Raw genomic sequence first — 25,384 nt, forward strand, 5'->3', positions numbered from 1 at the left:
AGGCGCGGGGTTCGCTCCGGAGCGGCGGCGGCCGGCGGGGAGCGGGCCCGCGGGGCCGGCCGGGAGCGGCGCTGGGCGGCCGTGCTGCTCGGCGCGGAGGGCGGCGGCCACCACCGAGGAGCGGCGGCGGCGGCAAAGTTTTGGTGTGGGGGGCCAGAGGCGCGGAGGGGAATTATGATCGGTGCCGGCGAGGGATTCCCAGACACCGCCAGGTACAGTTGGGATTTCATTTCTCTCTCTTTTCCTTCCTGGTAATTCTAGCCCCGGGCGATTTAAAGCCCTGGTGCCCTTTGCCTTCTCCGAGACGGCAAAGTTAAGGAGCCGGGATCAGGTTGTGTGTCAGAAATATCGCCTCCGCCTCATTACAGCCCCATGTCTGCGTGTGCGGCGCCGGGCACACACACGCATGAATTTATGAATGGCCGGCCGCAAGTGTTAGGAGGGTCCCCGGGTTATTTTACGCCAGCGTGTGGGTTAGGAGTGGGACTCGAGGTCGCGGATCCCCGGTCGCATTTCGGTGCCGAACCTGGCCCCCACCCCGTGGCCCCGCACGGCGCCTGGCGGGGAACAGAGAGCCGAGAACTGCCCCTGCTGCAGGGGAACCGGCAGAGCGCCTGTGTTAGCACCACCATTAGTATTATCTGGGAGGTGGTTTTGTGAAACGGGACCTTTAAAGGTGAGCCTTGTTCGGAAGAGGCAGTCGGCTTAGCTCGGCGCTAGCAAGTGTTAAGAGATCCACGGGGAGAGCAGGAAACTGCGCCCGGCGGGAGGATCCATCAGATCCCCATCAGCAGCCGCCGCAGCGGGGCTGGGGGTGAGTGGGTGGGGGCGAGGTTAAGAGAATTGGATCAGGACTTCGGAATACAAAGGAGCCCCTCATAGACCTGATGAGTTAGGCGGTGATCTCTGGCAAACTAATAACAAATACTGCGGGGGGGGGGGAGGTGAACAAAAAATAACAGATCTCAAAAAGAAGGCAAACAGCTGAAAAGACCTCTCTCAGAGCATGAGATAAAACCCCATAAAAGCTAAAGAAAACAGCAGCAAAGTTAGAGAGTAAGACTCTCCACCTTTTTTTCGGAATGGGACTCAGTCAACAGGAGCTTTTAATTAATTTTAATGGGGGAAATCTGTTTAAGGCTTACAATAAGCTAATAAATCCAAGGCACAAATCCGTGTAAATTCCTGTACTGTGTGTGGAAGGTACTGATTAGATTTCTTCAGATGCTGCTTTTTGCAATGCAGAGCTCAGCTAAATAGAAAGGGAGAGGTTCCTTGCATGAGGAGCAGGAAAAGATTCTAAACCACACACACACACATACACACACGCACACACTGGCGTACAGAAAGACAGGGCGTGTGTTAAAGGGAGGTTTATTTACTGCATCTAACTTTACAGTGCTTGCAGGGAAATTAAACCAGTTTAGAGGTTGAGATTGATCACTACTTGGGTTTAAAAAAACCCAACCAACCAGGAAAAAACTGAAAAACCTCAAACTTCCATGGATTTAATTCCTTGCTTCATTCACTGACATGGTCTTTCTCCAATAACACTTTTATATACTTGTAGTTTCGGAGGAAATTCATTAATTGGTTTCAGATACATGTATTTTGGGAAGGAGAAAAATCCATCCTGGCATTTTTTTCAAAACATTTAAAAGGTACTGTACCTATACCTCTATCCACCTTTCTTTCCTTTCTTCCTTTAAAGAGTCAATGTATGCTATGTTATCACGGAGACATAATATTTGCATAATCAAAAAGATACAACACATGTTATTTAAAAGTCACCATTTCTCAATGGCAAAAGTGATGTTAAAATGTTAGTGTTGATCTTGTTCCTGAAAATTATGTGAGAGGAGAGACTTCAAACATCATTATTATTTGTAGGAGGTTTGCTATTTAGACTGTGGTTCTCTATCCTGATATGGGAGCGAGGCAGTTAAAAGTAAGAGAGTGCAGGCCTGAAGTACTGTAGGTGAAGCAAGTCAGAGTATTGTGTAAATACAGTGTCTGTTAAACTACCTGTGACTAGAACAATCGTCAGTGTTTTCCAAAGTCCAAGGCTGGAGTAAGCAGAAGTGGTGCTGGAATGCACCCAGTGTTCTTAAAAGAGTCGCTCCTCACATACACATACACCCTATATTTTGTATAAGGTGATGTTATCTGTGTTTGGCTTTGAGAGTCTGGATCTAATTTGAGCCACTGTTACAAGTCACATTTATATCCTGGCCTGCTGGATAGTTTGATTTAGGATGTAGACATATCTCCTTTGCGCAATCCTACACCCTCCCAGTTGGAATCTGCATTACATAGGCTATGGTTTCCTTCGAGAATCAAGAATGTGCTTGCTTTTAACTGCTTAAAATAGCAGTATCCAAAATGTAGGATGTTATTAGGGCTGACTTCCCTACCCTTCCCGCAGAAAAGGAGGAGAGACATAGTTTTACCAAGTCAAGAAAATAAAAAGGAATTTAAACAAGCATCACTATCAGGCTTTTCCTGTACTGCACTTTCTATTTAAAGGACTAGAGAGAAGGCATACTTAAGATAATATTGTTTCCAGGAAGGTGAAAGCTTTATTTCATAATCATTTGTGCTACCTCTTTAATCTCAAAATGAGTTCATTTTTTCACTAGATTACTTTCATGTAACTTTCAGGCTTTTACCAGACGGATTCAAATCCAGTCCATTAGTGACCTCTATCTGTGAGAAGTGTATAGGCAATAGTGGTTTTTTCGCTTTTTCTTCACCATAGTGGATTGGAAACGCAGGCTTTAAATTGTTTTGGTCTTTTATACCTGCAAATCACCTATCTAGTCAGGTTATCAATGTCATATCCATTACAGACAATGCAATTTCCTAGTGTTTTAAATACGAAAAAAAGAAAACCAAACTCCTGTTCCAAACATGAATCCAGAACTTTAAAAGAACTCTAAATCTATTCCAGCTATTCCAGTGATAATATGATGAACATTTGCAAAAATCAGAAAAATAAAATGTATCCAGTGGTATTGAACATCAATAATAAAGGAATTGAATTTATGTTCGGCTGATGGTTTAATACTTACTCTAAAGCAGGCTGACTCTATGTGAAATTTTATTGCCCCTGAGTGCTTACATAATCACTGAAACTTGAGACAAACACTCAGACCAGATATACTATAAGTAGACTTTATAGTAGCAGGGTGTTTAAAAAATGTTAAAAAAAAAAAAATCCAGCTGTGTCTATATTAGGAATACATGTCAGAGATCAAGGAAAAGGGGGTCTTTATAAACAGATGGTCTCTTTTAGGGGATTATTAAACCCAGCTTCCCAATACTAATTTGTCTCTTGTTTATATCCACAGCTATATTCCATGTTTTAGTTAGTGATTGTAAATGGCAGTTGAGGACTTGATCAGCAATATCTTTGGGTAGGTGAATACCATTGTTTGACATTTCCCAGATTGTAGTTGATTACCTCAGTGCTTGGTAATATGAAGGTTTTAGGTGTTTCCTTCCCTCCCCCTTGGGCAGTCTTTTTAGGAGTCTTTCTGCCACTGCTTTCTATTTATTTCCTCAAGAAACCAAAAGAGCTGGAACTTGCCCTAGAGGTATAAAAATTGCTTTTTCTTTTCTTTTGGTAAAACAAATGTTTGTTTGTTGGTTTTTGATTGGGTTTTTTTTTGTCATTTATAGAAAATAATAGAAAAGAATAATATATAGTTATTATTCTAAAGAAGGCTAATTTAACATACACTGAAGATACGAACTTTAGTTCCCCTACAGCTATGTGCAACCTACACCTTTCAAGTAATTGACTTCTTTTAAAGAAAAACAACCACAAAAAATCATCATTAAAATATGTTTCTTGACAGGCATGTTTTATTCATTTATTTAAAACAAACCCAAACCTTAATCCATAGATAATACTCAGGAAAGAAGCATTTGAAATAAAAACTATTCTCTGTTTAACAAATTATATTCGTGACACATCAATTTGTCCCAGGAATAGTGTGCAATTTAATCTGATATTTTCAGCCACTGGTGAAAGGTATTGGGACCTTCTTATACTTTCTTCTTTTTTTTTTTTTTAATTGATGATTTACCCGGCTAATAGTTTGGGTTTTTTTGGTTTTTTACCCTCTTCAATTCCTTCTTCTGACATGGCCCTTTGAATTGAATCAAAATTAAATACTATCAACAACTTAAAACAAATCCATCATGCTCTATTCAGCATTCCTGAAAACTTAATGATGCATAAAGAGGTCCATAAAATATCTCTTCTTAAAAAAAGCCTTGTGCTGTCTATCAGCTCTACCTAGAAACAATCTCCTGTATATTTTACTTGAAGCTATAACTGCTTTATTTATTAATTTGTTGTAAAAGAAACCTTTTCTAGCCTAGTTTAATGTGATGATGTACTTATAAAAGCATACGGCACAGAGAATTTTTTTCTCATTCAAAGGTACGCTGTCATTGAAACTGATCCTTCAGCCCTTGCAGACAAAATTCAATAGGCTTTTGACGTACGGGATCAGATCATTGCTAGACTTGGTCCTGCAAAGTGATGATTTTACTTTGGCCCCAGGTGAGAAGTGACTTGTTTCCAAAAGGCCCTGGTCAGTATTTTGTAGGATCTGCCCCTTATGAAGCAGAATATTAAAGGTCACAGATAATATTCTGGCTTGGCCTTCAAGTCAATAGGCCACTTTCATAACACTTAATCACCAGCTACCTATTCACAAGGTAAATTATCATTGTAATTTTCTGTGACAGTTATGGATTAAAGACTGCAGTCAAAATTTTTTGAAGAAAAGGAATAATTTTGAAAGGTAGTTCGGACAATAATCTGTAGATTACTGTAATGGTCTGCAGTCTGGTTTTACAAATCCTGGTCCAGGTAGGGATATATCTTGTGCTACAGAATACAGAAGAGGGCATTTACTTCCTTTTATGATCACCTATTTGTGAATATATCACAGCGAAAATGTTTGGATGAAGGGGCAGAAGTTCTGCTCTTTGGTCAAAGTTCTTTATTGTGGCTGAGTTGTCATGGGTAATCTAATTATCTTAAAAATGCAAGATCATATAAACATCAAATCAGTTCTTTCCTGAAAACATGCTAGCCAGGACTGAATTCATCCGAAACTATTCCACAATCTTTATTCAGACAAAATTACAAAATTTGTTTAATGTCAGGGATCTTGAGGAAAAATTACAGGCAAAAGATTTTGGAATTCCATCTCTCTGATTCATTAGCTCTTCACTGTCATGCACTTCTGTGGTCAGCAAGGTCTGGGCAGGCTGATGCTAGACACCTCTCTCGTAGTAAACACTGTAAACTGTACGGAAGTACTACATAACCCATTAAGAGCAGGAAAGGTCAGAGCTCTGAATGAAAAGCCTCATCAGCACCTTCTGAGAACTGAAATCAGTGTGCGGCAGCGTTACTCCCAGTTCCTGCCGGCAGCTTTTGTCATTCCTTCATCAAAACCAACAGGGAAAATTAAACTAAAGAGAAGAGTTTTTCTCGACAGTTCTTCCAGTCCTGCACTATGTAGCCACACAAGTAGCTTGTACCTCACTGAGCTGTTCCACAAGAGTTAGCCAAGAGACACCCTGTGGAAAAGGGTTGCCCATGTGGGGAAAGGACACAGCACTCCTGCAGCGTGTCCTAGCACTGCTGGGAGCCTTCAGTGATGCTCATACACAGTCCTCAATCTTCACACAGGTTGCAGAGGACCAAACCATGGTGCATGGTCAAACTGCAGTCATAGGATCGTCAGCCACAGGCTTATAGGTCCAGAGTTAAAAATATTTATTTCTCTTGAGATTTCCTGCGTGCTTTTTCTACAGAGAAAAAGAAATGCAATATTAGAACTGTTCTAAAATGGGTGTGACATTCACAATGTCGTTGGAAATGAATGCAACAACAAATAAGTCTTCTTTTATATCAACATCTTACTGACAGAACAAGATATTTAATATAAAGTTCTGAAGAAGAAATGCAGATTTTATACATATACACATACATACATATAGTTTGTGTTTGTATTACATATATAGATGACTGTGACTTTGTGTATTATCACAGAGGTCTCCCTCAGACCCTTCAAAGCATATATAATTGATTTTCATTCAAAATTAATTTTGTTAATGAACTGCAAATCAAATTAATCATGAAGAAAAACTTATATTTTTCCTCCAGTGTGTTGGAAGATTCTATACTGGGTAAAAAACCCGAGGTGCTCCCAAGAGGTGTTGCTCCCGAGGTCAATGGAAAGAGTCTGTAGCAAACTTACCTGTGCTTATGAAACAGAACTTCACAGCTGAAAAACTGCTTTTTAAATTAATGTATTTGATTCCAGACTCAATCCTTCTCTCTTTCACTGGCAAGTTAATTTCACAGACACTCTTCTCATGATTAGAGATTACTCATGTGAGTAATAATTTGAATACCCAAAAGTGATGTCATTTAGCTGTAATTGAAGATGATACAAACCCAACAGTGTGTCTCTGGTTATACTAATGTATATGTGCTTTCATTAGTAGTTTCTTCATGTGTGTGTGGGAAAACAAGCCATGTAGGTGCAAGTCATTTAAATGACTACAATTGCATCCATATTAGGATTGTAGCAGTATATGTGTTTGTCACAGACACAGCCTACATAGGTATACTTCTATAAAAACTATCTGTAGGCATCGGGTGTGCATAACATTTAATCAGTGATGATTTTGGTAAGTGAGGTTAGTGAGTCTGTTGCATGCCTGAAATGCTAGCTGAAACCATGGGACGTGTCTCTAAATGAAGGAATATTTGTTAGTAGTACCTTATAATTTCATTTGTGATATAGGAAGTTTTTCCTAGGTGGTGCTTCTTGTGTCATTGAGAGATTTGCATCCAACTAAATGTACCCCATTTAGCAATCTTGTTCGTCTGGTTTCACAGGCCACTTCATTGACTGATCTAGATTTAACCCTATTCTTATCTTTAACCACTTAGCTTTGGAGTTAGTCGTAAATGGTCCTAGACTAAACATTATTTCTTGAGACATATCAGTTGAAAACTTGCTGTTTATTTCATAATTTGTTATAATTATGGAAAAAAAATCACTTTGATAACTGAATTGATATAAACCTGGATCAGGTGGTTGGAGGACTCCAATTTACTATGTTAATGCTCTATATGCGTATTGCATCATGTTGTACTGATCCATTACTGTAAGCCCCCGCATTATTCATTGAACAAGAGAATCTGGAGGTGGAAAAGACATATAAGGCTAACCAACAGCTCATAGTCATCTCTCTAGTACACTCACAAAGTTTTCATTCTTCATTTAAATGTTTTCAAAGATTTTGTCTTAGACATTTTATCCTTTGAACTGCCCATAGAAAATTAATTTCCAACACAAAATAAGTAAATTAAACAAACGAAAAGTGCTATTATCCAGCCTGATAAATTTTTCCTTCTTTAAAATGAGTTTAGCAGTCTAACAACAAATTTCCTCATATGGAAGATAAGTATACAGTTAGAGACTGCTAAAATTTAACAGAACATGAACACATACGCACAGACACACAGAGTCATCCCCAACTGTATTGCTAAATCCTGTATATCAAATTGGTGTATGCCCAACAGCGGTTTTTGAAATAGCTCGTTCTGGCCCTGTGCCATGCTGCTCAGTGAAGAGCAGCTTCTTGCAGCAGTTCAGCAGTAAATTGTAAAATGCATTTTGCCAGTAGAAGTCTTTTTTTTATTTGAGAAATTACTTTCGCTGTTTGACAAAATTAATTTCAGGACCTTATTCTTTAGCAGTTGTGCAACAAAATAATGGTCTTTACTCAGAGAGAAAAGTGTCTACCATTATAGCTTTGAAAATACTTAGGCAAGAAAGAAGCATAATGGACAGCTCTTTTTTTTAAAATGTATGCTTTGAATGTCACAGACAGAGCCAAGTCCCTTATAATTGCCCAGAGATGCCTAAGCCTCTGTGGCAGAGCATCTGACAGTAAGGTTACTCTAATTGCTTTATCCATGCTGTGCCCTAACAAAATCTCTTTTTTATTCATGTGGTATTGTGTATTCATAACGATAAACGTGCACGCACATGCATGCAGGGACATACACACAAACCACATGTAAAAAAGAAAAAAAGAGATTTCTGAGAGAATTAGAATGGCAAAAGATCATTTGGAAAAATCTATTTCCTTCTAAAGCTTAGTTAGCATCTTCCTTTTTTATTATTTAACCAGATAGCAGGGCAATCAGTGATACTGTAGAACTTTGAAATGGAAACTGTATATCTGTTTTTCTAGTTTGTTTGCTTATCTATCTCCCCTAGTGCTTTCCCCTCCACAGTTAATAGAGAACTGTTTTCACAAGTACTACGCTGTTTAATACAGTATTAAAAAGAACGATGCAATTGGATTTCTATTTCTTTTTTTTTGAGTGCTGTCTACAGGGTGCTGAATCCGTCTTCACACTAGAGCCTTACTTTTTGGTTAGCATAGAATCACAGAATGGATTGGGTTGGAATGGACCTTAAAGATCATCCAGTGCCAACCTCTCTGCCATGGAGGGGCATCTTCTTCTTCCCATCTAAATCTACCATCCTTCAGTTTAAAGCCACTACCCCTTGTCCTATTACTACATGCCCCTGTAAAAAGTCTCTCTCCAGCTTTCTTGTAGGCCCCTTTAGGAGGGGGCCCTTTGAGGCCTACAAGTTATGTATAATTTTTATATATATATACACACATAAAGTCTGTATATATATATAAAATTATGTATAATTCCAGTAAAATGCAGTGGTTTAAAATTAAATGAAAGAAAAAAAAAACACCAACAAATCAAACCCAAAAGCAAAACCAAAGGAAACCCAAACCCACAGACCAGGAACTACTGAAATCTCAATGCTAATAAGATGGTTGTTTTCTGTCCCAGTCTGGATAATCTTATCAGTACCTATTTAATTTAATATTTAGTACCAAATACAGGTTTCAACTAGATAGTCTATTATCACAGAAGTCAAACACTCAGCTCTATCCTCAGATCAGCACAGTGGATCTTTATAAATCTGGAATAAATGAGATGTTAGATTTGCTGCCAGCAGCTCTGGCAACAGGCCTGTTGATCTGCCCAGATTCTCTTTCCTGCAAAAATTTCTTATCAGCAGATCCACACATCCTACATGGTGTGACTGTGGATTTACAGATAAGAGGACAGAATGACTGAAAGTGGATGGATGGCATGAGCATAAATAGGTCATGAGTTACCAACTGTGGAGCTTGATCCTGAGCACCAGGAGAGACGATTATAAATTTCAGAACCCCTCTAAGGATAAGAAGCTCTCTAGGCAGAAGGGTTTGGATTTAATTCTTCGCCCTTCATTTGTCTAAAGTTGAAAGTGCATAAATCAGTCTGTACGAGCAGAGATGACTCTGAAATTCATAACCACTCATCTCCGTGACACTGATGGAAACTCTATTGGATCAAATGCATAGGTATTCTAATTATGAACCACTGATATTCAGAACTTCCCTTAGGCCATCAATATCTCATATGCAATCATATTTTACAAGCTGCCGAATGATTGTCTGGTTATGCATGTGCTGACCGAGAGAAGACATCCTACAGTTTAGCCAACCAGCTGCAGAAAGATGATCCTCTTTAAGCGCTGGGAGAATAAACACCTTTACATTTCAGATAACATCAGTATCAGTTCACAAGCTACTTAGGTCTTGTGAAGAGATATTTGGCAATCTTGGGAAGGGGTGTTTAAGTATAGCCCTGTATATTGTCTTGTGTTGAATGATAACCATGTTTGACAGAAAGGCACTCTTTTTAACTCTTTAACTCTTTAATACTATGCTAAAAGAGTATCTCCTGCTTATTAGAAGCAGAAATAATGCAAAGATCTGTAGCCTTGCTATGAAATTTACACTCCCACCATCTGGGGTACTTTTATTGACATGTATTTATATTCTGGTAGCAGCATACTTCTCTCCTGTTTCTCTCTCACACTTTCTCTTTATTTTTTAAATACATGCGGCTGAATCCAGGCTGAATCGGAATTTTTAGTTAGCTCTTCAGCTAAGAAGGATCTCTCTTTTAAGCTGGAGTTCATTCTGTTATGTCTGTCATGTCAGGTGCATTGAGGACACTCAGTATCCTAAAGATACTATCAAAACTAAAATAAGCAATAATGCGGATGGAAGCTTTTATTTTCATTTAAATATTTCCCATATTATTTTTTCAGGTCAAGTATTGCAGTGTTGTGCAGAGGGAAGATAAAAGCAGGAAAGGGAAAGTGACTAGAAAATAACTGGGGGGAAAACAGGATGAAAGTGAGTAATCAAAATTGTCCAGACTGAATGAAGTGCAGAGATAAACAATCGACTTTCTGTGCAACAGGAAATCGGAGTTTCCTAATGATCACAGTTTTAACCACCTACGCTGTTACTCATCTGAGAGGAAGACTGTCGACTGCCATGAGAGGGAGAGGTAGGACAATGCACAGTCTAGGAGGAGCTGAGAGGGGAGAAAAAGATCCGTGAAGTTCCCCGAGTTCTTTCTGTGGTGGGCATAGCACTTGGGAATCATCAGTCAGAGTTAATGCTATCTCAGAGTGGTTAACTCCAGAACAGAACCTTTACTGGCTTAGTGAGTCCGGTCTGGTGAGCTTTGGTGTATTCCCTCTTAATATTATTTCATGTCCTCATTTTTGTGACCTTAGAAACTGTGCATGTTAACCATAAGAAAAAATGGATACAGGGTAAAGATAGGATGGATAAAGCAATTAGTGAACTAGTCTCAAATGCTCCTTTCAGGCATGGGTATATACACAGAAAGCCCACTTTACATGGATAAATCAAAGGCAAATAATGAATATTATTTGTTATTTAAAATATATAATATAGATCCTGGCAGTTTTTATGTAATTTAGTTTTCTCTTGCCTTTAGACCTCTCATCTGAAAGAGATTAGAGATCCATTATATAACAAAACCCCCCACTGAATTAGGAGAACACTGATGACAATACAACGGGGGCAAATGGCACTGAAGTGGATCTCTATTATTCTAGCTTATAAGAAATATGCTGAAGGAAGTGATCATCGTGCACTGCAACATACAGTATTCTGATGTTGCTTCTGTGTCATGAGTGTGCTCATGCTGTCCTGTTGATTAAATTACTGGCTAGGTCAAACATTGATCACACTCTACATTATGGTCTGAGCTTGCAGTATGCTCTTGCCCCTTGCAGCTGAAGGCAAGGCAGAATTCAACACTGGATTCTAAAAACAGCAAGGGGACAAGAAGTGGTGCGTGCTGGGGACTGAACCAGCAGCGGTTGCAGAAACTCCCTGCATGTGTCTGTATGGAAGGGTTGGCATTTCTCTTCCCCCAGGCACACCAAATGCCCGTAATCATCAGCAGCACCAAGTCTGGGCGCTTAATATAAAGGAAGGAGATAATTTATGGGGAAGGTTATACTAAAGGTATATGCCCTTGCTTTGTTAGTGCAATTTTTGTATGATTTCAGCATTCTCCACAAGTGTTCTGGTAGTAATAATATTTGAGACAATATGTAACTCTACTTATTTGCTTACTTGTAATCTTGCAGAAACTCTAGTAAAGAATCTGACTAGAATTCTGTTACCGTAACTGTAAAAGAGAAGAAAAAGCTCAGTGGAAAGATGGCACTGTATGAGTTAACATGTTAGCCCTTCATTCTTTCAGATCAAGCTTCCTGTGAGTAATAAAACACAAGTCAGATGAATTTGGCTGGTCTCAGTCAAGCCTCTCATGGATAGTTGCCCACATGGGAATAACTACCGCATAGATTAGCTCTGTGAATAGTTCCAGGACAGGTGTGGGACTGAACTGCATTGGCAGAACTGCTCCGGGGAACTTGTGTGTGATGCTTCACTCAGTGCTATCTGTCTTCCTTTTCACGAGCACTAAAATTCAACCAAACATGGTTTTTTAAGTAATTGTTTTTAGGGAGTTGGAGAAATCTCACATTTTGTCAGATTTGCAAGTCTTTTACTAGATATTTCAAAAAAATGAAGTACAAGTGAAAATTAAAATACGCTGAATAATTTCTTAGTAGCCAACATTTCATTCCGGAGAAAAGGAACAATGTTATGGCTTCTGATCTATCTTTCCTAACAGTCTAAGACAAATAACAAAAAGCACAATATTTTTAATGCTTAAGAGGGGACAGAACAACACAAGGTTTCTCCTGCTGAATAGAGGAGAAACCTGTATTCTTTCTGTTTCTATTTGAAATCCAGACGTAGTCTACAGTGATCTATATGAAATGAAAGGTGGACTCAGGTAAACCCACCACTATTAACAGAGCCTCATTTTTCCAGTCCCTGTCAGAAGTGAAAAGATTTATTAGGTAAAAAGGATGAACTGCTCTTTCACCTCCACATCCTCTTCTTCCTCTGTTCTTACAAAGCAGAACTGAGCCTAAGTCACACTGTACCAGTCCGTGTAAAAAGCACGTTATCAGAAACAACCTCTGCACTATTTTTCCTGACATAAAAAGAGGCAATGCAAACGAAAGAAGGAAGAGTTAATAACAGCATTTGATCAAAGGAGCGCTGACGCACAAGCAGATTCAGAAACCTGCTTGATATTAGATGTGTAGCACTCGCATAAATCAGGGCTGGACCGGTTTACAGCAGCTGAATATCCACAACATAAAACACAAAACTTCTCTATTGAGTTCCTTGTTAGAGCCATGACTGTAGGCCAGCCTGCCTTCTTTAGCAGTAAGGGGAAAGGATTGTCGTCTCGGAGCTGACACTGTGCTGTTTGTGCCTTAGCTGCCTGTGAATCAATAGAGGACCCTTCTCTTAAAATCTACATAAAGTAATTTTTTTTTTTTTTTTTCTTGATTTAACTGATGATTTACGGAAATTATTTGGCATACAATTGCCTAAGGTCAGGTTTACAGTGCTGTTCTAGTTACTTGCTGCATAATTTGGAGTTTCAGATTCATATGTGGACATGGTTGTGTAATTTATTGAAGCATCTATTTATACTTCATTTATGTTTCTTACCTCCATCTCATAGCAATTGCTATACCTGTTGTGACTGACGTGTTTTCCATGACATTTTTCACGCATTCCACCATTGCTATATCTAATGAAACTTGATTTTCACCTGCATATGACCATCATGGGCATGCAGTGTGGTTCTAAAAATTTTACCGGCCTAATCTTCATCTCCGTTTGCCAGAGGACTACAAACTACAAATGGTTTTATTGATGCAACTGTAGATTTTGGCACTTGCATTAAATTTTAAACTGGTTGGTTTTAGTGAATTAAATAATTTCTCTTGCTACGGGAACTCTCTACTGCAGGACTGGGGAGAATAATGAGAGATGTCCTCTGTCAATTTGCCATTTTTTAATTTCAGTTAAGCCTATAGTTGTGCATGTTCTGATGATGGCGTTGTCTAAGAAAGATAAGAATAGTACGAAGAAATTGCTTTAATGTTACTGGAGATAATTGAGAACTGCTGTTTTGCGAGTGAATATTTACCTCCAGAATCTGCAGTAAGACTTTACACTGTTGTCTCCAAACAGAAACAGGCAGCAAAGTGTGCAGAGTTTTGCTAACTGATAACCGGTGATATAATACATGATTTAGCAGCCTTTTTTCAGTACAAATCTCAGTAGTACCCCAGAGGCAGTTAATGTCCAAGAATAAATGTATCCCTTTTGTTAGTCATTGTTTCCTTTATAGAAACTAGTATAGTGTTTTGCAATTAGATACAACACAATCCGAATAATAAGGAGCCACATTGTCTTCTGTTCTATTTGATCTTATATTCTTCTCATCGCTGTGGTAGCCTAATGCCAATCTGTAAAACTTTAGTGAAAGGTGTCATTGCAAAAGAGTTCTGTGGTGTTTGATAATACCACATGACTTTATTTCATGCAGGGAATTATTAATACACAACGCGAGACCTGGTCAGTCAGAATTGCAAAGCTTTAAATTCCCTTCTGAGCATGAAATTCAGGGCAGTGGTTTGTACCCACGATTATTTATAAGTGCATGGATTATATTTATAGCTCCACTGACTTTATACTTATGAACAGTCTAGATAAGTTAGCAAAATGACAGCAATTGTGCTGCATATTCCAACTGCAAACAGTGGTGGTGCAAAAGTGACTCCCAATGGATCGTTCTTTTAGAAATGTAATATATAGCATCTCTCTCTCACCCTTGCTCGCTCTCTCTCTCTCTCTAACGACAATCTTAACCTCCAGTGCTTAAAACCCTAGATATATTGAAACCGAGGTCTTCCCAGCAAGATTAAAGGGTCGTACTTTCATGGACCTATGATTCTATCTATTTTAACATCTCTTATCTGAGAGAGCTACTTTAGGAAGGAGTGTACAGGTTCTCTAATAGATATAGGTACAAAGCTGTCTTTTTAGACTGTGTGGAAATGAGATTAGAGCCAATCTGACAAGAAGCAAATCTCCCCTTCCTTCACTCTAGCTCCTTTCTCCCAAGTAATTATACAAGTTGAATTCATCAGCCCCATGTATTGCTTGCTTTTCAGGCAATTTCCAGTAGGAAGATTCTCCTTATAAATAAGTACGTGTGCTGTATAATTGCTGACAATCACATGGGGATCCTTATTTCTTTCCCTTACGTGCATTGCAATGCTGGAAATAAAATCCTGTGAACTAAATATCTCCATGTCTCGTATTACTGGCCTGAAATAGAGGAGGATCTTTCTGTCGGTTTTGCCCTATATTTAAATCTTATCATGACACACCACTACCAATAAGGGAAATGGAATTATAAGACCTGAAATAGCAAGAACTAGTGTGTCACTGGTCACACTTTCACCATAGACTTTCTCCAGTGTAAATCCAGGTTTATTCTTCTGAAATCTGCAATTATTTTCCATCCATATAATGGAAAATGAAGGGACTCACTAGTTGTTTCAAATCTTCATCCATAGGCTAAAGCAGAAAGAAGATGAGCACCCTTACATCAGATGAATCGACAGTCTCACTGTAAAACATATTTAGGACTGTAAATAACCAGAAATGCAGCGCACATGCCGAACTGTGTGAAATGCCTGAAGTAAAGTAGAGAGTGCTGATGGTTTATGAATCAACGCATAGATATCAGGGTATTGACAAATCAAATGGGTAACTACAAAGAACTGCCTATTTGTACACAGCACCCACATCCACAGAAGAGTTTAAAAAGCGACTGCAAAAATCCACAACATTTTTGAAACCAGAATCAAAACTAGAACATTTACTCCAAAAGGAGTATTCAAAATTTCATTTTTTTTAAGTATGTTAGATTTTCATTTAAAATACTAATAGGGAAATGAAAAAGAATCCACTACTTTTTAATATAAACTGTGAAAAAAAATGGCATTCCATAACCAGCAAAATTATCACATTGTTTGAGCCAAGTTTCTTGATTTACTTTGATGATTAGCATGCCATCCTATAAACTCACACATGTGCTTAGTATGTGGCCATTCTGCCACTTGAGTGTGTGAGACCCCAGAGAATAATAAAAATAAATCCAGCAAAACAATTGTCCACTTCCAGCCCAAGTGCAAGCATTACAATTGTTACCGCAATCAGATAATTCCTAATGAAGCTGCAACCTCGCGGTGTCTGATTTTTCCATATACAAACAGAATTTGGAATAAATAGGGGAAGGATATTGTAAGGCTGTTCAGAAAATACAGCAAAAATGTGAAAAATTCTGTAACAAAGTGACTATTACTATTGCAACTTACGTATATAACACTTTTCTACAGAGAGCTATAGGCAGCCATGGTGGATTTCTAACGGTTTTGCACTCCATTGTAGCAATGTAAGTCAGGAATATTCTCTCATGAGTATTTAGGTGCATATAGAGTATTGTTCCTGAGGAGAATTGACTCCACATTACTTGAATTTAACAATACCTGGTTTTCCCCCACCACAGCTTAAGAATGATGCAGCTGTACTCATTTTTGCAGTCATTCCATGCCAAAACAATAGAAGTTGCTTTGATTTCTCCCCTACTCACCCCCACCACCCAAAAGTCAGTAAAGTAGTGTTCCTGTGAAAGGTAGGCCTCCATTTTATTCTATATATGACATAGGCTCCTTCTATTTCCAGCTTGACCAAAAATAAATTTGGGAATCAGTCCCCTTTCCACACCTGAGGCCAAGTTCTGCAAAATTTTGCATACTTTCAATTCCAGTCCCAGTCAATAGGTTTGATAACTGTCTTGCAGGGTCTCCAAGTATATTAAACAGACAGAAATGTGTTGTGGTTATCTCCATTTGAAGCAACAAGAAGCATCGCCCATTATATTGTTAGATTTTTGAGTGAGAAAGATTTCATTTCAAAATATAGTATGACCTAAAATATAAATCTGAGACAGTTTGAAATAAAAGCCCTTTCTGAAGATCACATTTTCTCATGCTGATGTTTTTTTGTTTATTTGTAGCAATATCACTTGCAAAGTCCACAAAACAACAGCAATAAGTAATAAAAGTCATAAGAATAGGTAGCAGGTTGGCTGGCATACGGTGAGAATTAAAGCAAAGACCAATCTCCCTTGGTAAATGTTGATATGAATTATTAAATGAAACAGTGGAAAAATATAGTCTGTCAAAAGCAGTTTCTTTCTAGATACATGGGAGGAATTAAAACTTATTTCAAAGTAAAGGTTTTCTGCAAGTCTTCAACATCTTTGCCTGCTTGAATTGCGCAACTTATTTCTGTACTAAAAAATCCCAAATTAATTTCCCAAATAAAGAATGTTTATTGGAATAATTTTTGTAATGTGAGGCTCACCTAAGCAATTTCTCATATATATCTGAAATTTCCTTTCTCAAATGTTTCCTGAAAATATTTCAATATTGTAGCAGGTGCGATTCCAGTAGGCTGAAAGTATGTCATCCAGTTACTGATTTGATATTTAGCATATCTGATGATGCTAGAATATGTATTCTGTAATTTGAACATGCAGGTCTGCTGCTCAGTATGTCTGTACTGGCATAATTTTCTTGGCTTTAATTATCTCATCATTAGATGAGTAATGCTAGTTTAGGATTTGCACCAAGGAATGCATGGTCAAGTAGATGATCTGATCTCTAGATTAGCTATCCAGAGTAGCAAAAAATTAAAAGAGAATATCAGATATTAATGATGAAGCCATTCCTCTTAAATTTAACATAAAGTCATGAATTTTCTCTTTGACATTATGCATAGAATTGGCTGATAATTTTAGAAATATTTAAATAAATTTTGAATAAAACATTTTGATTTGGTGAAACAGGGTATCTAAAGTGATACAGAATTACTTATTTGCTTCCCCAAGTAATATTTTGATTGGCATAAACCCCAGAAATTTAATACCAGCCTATTGCTATATATAATTGATTAATTAGAATACAGTCCAATTAATTAGGCACTTACCTAATAGCACCAAAACAGGTAAGAGTAGCCATGTGAGTCTCTGTTTAATACAAGTGATTAAAGTTCCTGGAGTCAAAGACCTAGGCGATGCTTTGGCCCTCAGCAAAATCAATAGAAATAATTCCCACTGACATTAAAGGAATGGGGTTACTTCTGGCTGCCCTTTCCATATCCCTTATGGCTAATTAGGACTTCATTCAAGCACATCATTGGGTATTTGGTAAAACTTTTAATATGCTTATGAGCTCTTTATGTTTCCTCTCTCATGCAAAAGAGCATCCATCCAGCAGAAGGTCACATATAAACGCTTAGCTTGTGATCTGATTGCTTATTTTAACGCTACTGTAAAGTCCTGCAAACCACCTGGAAAGGGACATATTCTTGTTCTTCCTGCTCTGTGCACTGATGGAACACAGTGCACACACCTCAAAGCCAGACAAAAAAAGTATTGTACAGACACCTGGAACCTAAGATAATACATATAAGTTCTGTGTATAATTCAGACTCAGTACTGTATATTAGCATCTGTCAGCAAAAACTAAAGAAAGTCTGTAAAACTAGGTGCCAAAATTTGTATGTATATTTTGCCGTGTAGATATCTTGTAACATTCAGGCTTGAATGCTTCATAGACCCTAATAAACTGTCTTTCTTAAAAGTGGTTGTCTCCAGATACTCAGGTAAAAATTATTGAGAGATGCTGAGTATTCTTTGAGAAACTGAAAATCATGATACTGTCTCAGCAGCTGGAATGCCGTCTTCACTCTTTTAGCCACTGTTTCAACTAAGCAGAACATCAGGATATTTTTCTAAGAGCAAAATCTATTACACAGTCTCCAAGAAATTATGGAAGCCTCATTTCTAGGCACAAATAAAATTATCTTTGAAAAGCACTGATGTATTAATGTTGAAAATATGCCTGCAGTGACAGGGCTGGTACAGCTGGCATAAGGAAAATCTCTCGCCACTTAAGATAAATTAATTAACCCAGTTTGGTCATTTGGAATAGCAGAAAGGAATAACCAGGGTTGAATCTTACCATAGGATTCGTATCTTTTCCTTTGACAAAGAATGCACTGACTGCAACATCATTGTCTTCAACTGGAGCTGTGGGTGAGTAATTAAGAAGATAATGGGAACACGTGGCACTGAAATAACAGCAGGAGTCTATTGAACACTGACAGAGTTTTTGTCCGGGCGCCTATTCATAAGATCTGTTATGTATAAATTCCAGATCTTATATGCATAGGGCCAATTTGCTAAACCCTTACAAATGTCCAAATTTCCATTCAGGAAACCACATTCACATAAGAGGAGTACATATGTTGCAGCCAACAGTTAAAATTGCGTACTGCAGAAACCTCTGGAAAGATACTACGATCATTTACTTTATTGAACTCTGCTTGCATCCGGTTGTCTCTTCTTTCCTCAGTCCTCTCTTACTGCCATTGTGCACCTCCTAAAGCTGCTCTTCTTTCAATGCTATAAATCATTAAAAAAAAAAATACTATTGCAACAGAAGTAATGCCTTGCTGACATAAACTGCTATGTTGCACACAAGATAGGGAGGTATATTTTATACTTGGATACTTTAGGTGGCATTAATAACATCAATATTTATATTGTCATAAGCTTAGCTTGCACTAGAGTGTCATTTATATGGTGTTATGTTTCCTGCAAGTATTCTTCCTGTCACATTCATTTCTGGCTTTTTGAAGGTAAACATGCAGCAGAACAAAGCCATGTGTATGGAGATCCAGTCTTTTTAGTGTTATAGCTGTATAAATAATGACCTTTATGCAGCCGTCTGTGGCTCTATGCAATACCTTCGAACTCAGAGGCTCTCTGAGATTATTAATAGCAATAACGTTATTTCAGTAATGTGAGAACTGTAGCTGTCCAGATTGAATGTCACTGGTAAAACTGCATTGGAAAATATGCCTGTCTGTATTGGTTAAAATATAAGTATTAAATCAAATAATTACTCCTTCCATGTCGAATATTTCTCAAGAATTTTGAGCAAAATTCTGGAGAGTTGCTATCGTCAGAAAGTTATTAGGATTATCAAGAAAGTATTGAAGATGTCTCAGATAAGCTTCCACTAATTTTTAAGTGTTGCTGCAAAAACATTAAAAGAGATTCGGTGCTTGCAAATTCTTGTCATAAGCTTATGAAGTATAGTAATAGTAAATAACAGAGAATGAAAAACAAGTTATTTTAAGCAAATACCTCAACAGCCTTGTTGCTATCAAAAGAAGGAAGATTTCATTCTGCTAGACTATTCAAGTTTCTCCAGAGTGAACAAAAATACAATTGTTTTATTTCATTTACTTTATTTCACAGTTTCCAAAGATTTAGGACAGAAAATAATATCATTGTTATTAGTATGAGTCCCTTACAAATCAACAAAAGTTGTTAAGGCATTTGTAGATCAAGTACACAAATAGTGTACGTTATCATCATGTTCTTTAGTGCAAATAGTCTGAAATGAGACCTGTCTTTCTACAGAAATTTTATTTATAGTTTACTTGATTCAATTTTGGTATTATACTGTCATTTTCATTCCCTGTAATAAGTTAATGCTATGCTGGAACTATTTAAAGGGATTATAGTGTCAGTAAGCCTAAGCTTATTGAAATAATGCCTGATGAGCACTTTTGTGAAATCATGTGAAATCAAGTACATTAGTGGGCAAAAAACAGCCCCACCAACAAAACGGCCTGTAGAAGTTTAGTAACTGAAGAGTCACTTAGTACAACCGTGCTTCAGTGATTGGAGAAGGGAGAAGCATATTGCAGAAACTGAAGTGAAATTCTGGCTCTGCAGAAGGTGTTGGGAAATTTCTGCTGGCTTCAAAAAGTCGAGATTTCACTCCTCAATCTTATTCCTTCTGACTGTGCTGCTGACTCACTGAGCTTACTTGGTCAAGTCATTGAACCTTTGGTCCTGTCTGGTTAAAAATACTGACCTGTTCCAGAAGATTTCCACAAAGCTGTGTTGGTGAATCATCTACTGCCTGTAAAACACTTAAAGATGATGCAGTGAAGGATGATCTTTGTATGAAAAGTTCCATAAAAATCTCGACATCTCAATTTCTTCAGCAAGAGAGTTTCCTGTGTTTGGTTTTGTTGGTTTGGTGGGGGTTTTGGGTTGGAGTATTTTGGGTTTGGTTTTGTTTTGTTTCCCAAAGGAAACATGCATTTTTCACAACAAAAATTGTTAATATTGTGAGGAGATGCTACACGAAGTAGAAATATTTAGCTTAGAAGGGAGATGCCCCAAAGGACCTGATACTGTAATACAAAAACTGTTAGGTAGATAGGGAGAAATAGAATATTCCAAACTGTCTTTTTCATTATATCAGAAGAAGGATGTATATAAAGAATACTATAAATATAGACAAATGCTTTCTAAAGTGATTGTATTCTCTATAGTTAGGAGCTATCCTGCTGAACTCAGTGCCACAGGAAATCCATAAAGTCAAAAATTTATGATCAGGACAAGTATTGGCTATTTATATGGATAACAGGACACTCTTAGTTACAAAACATTTTTATTTTATGGATGTGAGGATATGTGCCCTTGTAAGGGAATGAATAAGACAACTGTTAATCATTCAGGAGCTTGGTAGAAGCTTAGAAACTTGTTTAAAAATATGTGAACAATTAGAGTTTAGGATCTCCTTAGTGTTTAGTCTTTAGGACTTTCTGAAACATCTGCTGATGGCCACTGCTTTTGACTGGTCTGGCTTGCCCTTCTTCCCCCTTTCTGTGATGTACAGCATATATTTTCAATATAAAACAATTATTTTCTCTAGTCAGGATCTTGCCACTTACCATATATTTTAAAACATTATTCTTTATTTTTTTCATATATTTTTAGCATTAATCTTTCATTCTGTCTAATACTGTGCAGCCTTTTCAGCATCTACTTACCAGGTTTAGTACCAATTAAACTGCATTTTTCTGAGCTACTAGTCTACATTACTGAGATATATTTTATAAAGATTTTTCATGCATATATAGATATGTATGTGCCTGCATATAAATATTATCTATGCTGCATACATTTCTTATTAGAATTTTCAGCCTATGTAGCATTTTCTGTTTCTCATTTGCTTTCATGAATTATGAAGCTATTGTAATAAAATTGTAGCAATTTTTACCACTGTAGGATTAGTCTGTAACAATAGTAACAGTATAATAACTTATTATCATAGCACAACAGCAAAAAGATAGACTGTAATGATTTAATCTAGATGTACTCCTAGAAAATACCTAAATATACGAGAGTTTTTCATCCAGCAGAACTTGTGAGACACCCAAGAGGGTTAGCATTTGGACACTTAGGTTGCGAGATCACAGTGTCATTTACTGGTCGTGCGATGATGCCATAGACAGTGTTTTTTATTTCCAAAGTAACACATAGATATAAGAATAGAATCTCCTAACCCTGCTTTGAGTGACATATATTTCATTATCCCTATTGTAGGGAAACAGATGAAGAGAGAGGTTTTTATAACTCCTTCCAAGTAAGTTAAATTAGTCTTAGCATCAAGGTTACTGAGTGTTCAGTGAAGATGACACTGAAAAAAACGCAAAGGCAGAAAGGCTAATAGAAACATGTATTTACAAACCAATGTTCCTCCATCTGAGAACGCAGCAAGAGTTAAGGACATATAAATTTCACCCTGGAAATCTAGAAGATTTGAAACGGTAGCTCTTGAAGCATCCTTCATAATTGGAGAATAGCACACAAGGAACACGAAAAGGAAGAAGAAAAGAAGAAAGTGATTGTCTTTGTTATGGTGGCTATTGGCTCTTCGCCTTTATCATAATCAAGGATTTAAACCACATTTTGAGACAAATATTTAAGAACATAAATATCTGTGGAAAATGGGATGGAATGCAATTTGCATTAGTCAGAGATAGAGAGAAGAGTCATGCTAGACTAGCCTGATAGCTGTATTTAACAAGATAACTGGTTTTCTAGACGAAAATTATAGTGCGTATTTTGTATCTGGACTTCAAGAGAACTTCTGATATGGTGAAATCATTTAGCCCGAGGAAGACACTTTGAGACTTACGAGACTTAGAAACAATTAGTTTTCTAAGTGTAAAACAACTAAAGGGAAGAGAGCTAATAAAAAAAGGAATATTTTTTCTCGAGATATTATTACCGGAATTCCTCTAGCATTTCTTTTGGAGCTGACAATTATTAGCATTTTCATTTAGGAATTTAGTTTATTATTAGGAAGAAAATCAACCAATGACACAAATTTGAGTTAAATTCTCATTAGAGTACTGCAATAATATATGGGAAGTCTTTGACAGTTTTAAGACACAGAAATAACAGATTTATGATGAAATTAAGCAAAACAAAGATATAGGGTATTGACACATTTTTATTCTTAATTAACAAAAAGTGTTACTTGCAGGCTAGGAAAACAACACATGGGAAGGGAGACGTGGACGTATGAGTCAATCACGGAACACTTGTGTGAGAGAGAAAGAGAGAGAAAGAAAAGAATGAAGAGGAGAGAGAATGAGAGAAGGAAAACATCTTAGAATGTATGAAGCCAAGTATTTCCAGTAGGTAATGAAAATGTGATGGTTAATAGTAGGAATGGTTAAAACTATTTTAAATAGTGTAGAGAGTATTCAAAAAAAAAAAAAAAAGATGCTTGTACTGGAGCAGGTACACAGACCAGCTTATTTGATAATTAGAGGAATGAAGAACCTATTTTACACTGAGGACTGAAAGAACTGGACTTAGCCTAGCAAAATAATAGCTGAGAAAAAGTATGATTGCTTTCTATAAATAAACAGGAGGCAGGAGGAGGATGAGCTATTTTTGCTAAAGGACAAGGTTACACAAGAACAAATGAATATAAACTAGCTATGAATGCATTTATTCTGCAAATTCATAAAAAGGGTTTTAAGATGGAGCTCAAATGAGATGAATGGGATTATATGACATGATTACTTATGATAGCAGGGAATTGGATGCACTGACCCAGGATGCCTCCTCTAGTTCTACAGCATGTGTTCATACAAATTGCAGTTCTGTGCTGGGACCAGTAGATCACCTATTTCTGTGATTAGTTGCTTCCTCTGTCGAGATCTTGTTCAACATTGTCTAAAGTTTCTTCAGTATTCGTTTCCAGCAGTGATGCAGTCAGGGAGACAGTTTGGGATTATTTTTTTTTTCTTTTTTCTTCCCCCCACCCCCCTCTCTCTCTGTCTTTTATGTATAAGGGAAATAATGCTACACTTCTGCATTTTCCAGTGAATTTTCAAGTTTTGTTTCATGTATTTTTGGCAGAAAAACAGTTCAAGGTGAGCAAAGGCAGCAAAGTACATGAAAGGCACATGGTAAACTTTCTGAGCAGGAATTATGTATGAGTAGGTATGAACAACAACCAGTTTTACAGCTACTGCAGCACTACTTCAAATATGAGCAGTAATGTATATGTGCATGTTACATTTTAATTTTGCTATAAAACGCAGTAACAGCTACTTTGATTTAACATTAAAGTATTTTATTTTTACAGACATATAGGAAATTCAAATACAGAGATGTAAATATTTCTCTGTAGATTTTTTTTGGTATAAGTTCCGCTGATTCCACAGAATTTTCTTGCTCTCCCAGCTCACTAAGCTGGTGCTGTGGATGACCTGATGTCTCACGTTGGCTCAGGTGACCTAATTGGCTCAGGTGACTGGCATCTGTTTGTCTTGGTGACTCAGATTTCTCTCTTGATGAACAGTGTAGACAAAATTCTCTTTTCAAAACCAGACATTATTGATAATTTGCCTAGAAGAACACGTGTGTAAGCCATGAACAACTATGTAAAACTGCCCATCGGGCCTTGAAGAATTAGCTCTATAGTCTTTGGTCATGATTTTGCAAGAACTTGTTAGTCAAAAGAAAACCACGTGCAACAGGTCATATGCCATATATATAAAAAAAAATCTTGTCTTTACTAGACAGAAAGTTTCTCTTTATCTTTCATTTGGTTTTGAAAAAGAAATGAGGAAGTCTTTGGAAGACAGGTGAGTGACTTGGGAAAGTGGTAGCAGAAAGAAGGGAAATTCTGGGAAGAGTTAAACAAATGCTAAACTTTTTATTCATCCACTGTGGGTTGTGAGGGCTATTAGTAAGACATAATGGCAAATCAGTCATAACGGTCAGAATTTCATCTCTGTCTTCCTGCTGCTGAGCATGTGCTGGATCTGACTATGGCATTGTTAGGCATGTTAGAAAAATATCAAAGGAGTATGAGAGCAACAATGCAGAAAAATTCAAACTTGTGTGTTGCATTATGCCCTGTCAGTCACAGTGAATGTGGCCTGACACAGCATGGTATTTGTACCTGGATAGTCTCAAGGGCTTAAAATTCTTAAAAGGAAAATTTCTTCTGAGCTAAGTTATTAAGAGTTTCATCTGAATAAGGAACGAAGGATGTAACCCTTTAGAAACAATGGTGGCCCAAGAGATTCCTACGTCTTTGTCAATTTAAAATGATGGCAAGCAGTAGCAGCATATTCGTTGTACAGCAGTAACCGTATTAATAGCCACCACGTAACAGCTGAAAAACATTCCTTTTCTATCGGGGCATGTCGCCTTAGTACATTAGCAAAGGTTCAAGAACAGAAGATGACAGGCTTTCACAGAGAATCATGCTGTTAAAATAACATTCTCTTCTGTGCTATAGCTTCTGGCACTGGAACCCACCATCCCATCATAAATTGCTGACATCAGTGTGGTATAGCATTAATATTATGTCTTTAACCCCTTCGACACCATTTCTCTGGGTAAACTTGTATCAGATTTAGAAGGAAGGGGAAAAAAAAAAATCACAGGAAAAAATACACATATACACACATATACACACTATATTTCTTGCAGACAGATTTCAGAACGCAG

General features: G+C 37.5%; 1 protein-coding gene across 4 annotated transcripts in view; it reads left to right on the forward strand.

Moving 5' to 3' along the window:
- The window catches only part of FLRT2 (fibronectin leucine rich transmembrane protein 2), a 70,427-nt gene that overhangs the window by 3,509 nt on the left and 41,534 nt on the right, over positions 1-25,384 (forward strand). Inside the window, exon 1 of one of the 4 annotated variants that reach the window (XM_054827625.1) lies at positions 78-212. The exons of 2 other annotated variants lie outside the window; for them this stretch is intronic. The gene's annotated coding sequence lies outside the window, so the exon portion shown is untranslated. Of the gene's footprint in view, positions 1-77; positions 213-786; positions 815-25,384 lie in introns of those variants that run through there. One more of the 4 variants, XM_054827627.1, reaches the window with a different exon arrangement.

Source organism: Grus americana, chromosome 5, assembly GCF_028858705.1.
Source record: "Grus americana isolate bGruAme1 chromosome 5, bGruAme1.mat, whole genome shotgun sequence".
Lineage (NCBI taxonomy): Eukaryota > Metazoa > Chordata > Aves > Gruiformes > Gruidae > Grus > Grus americana.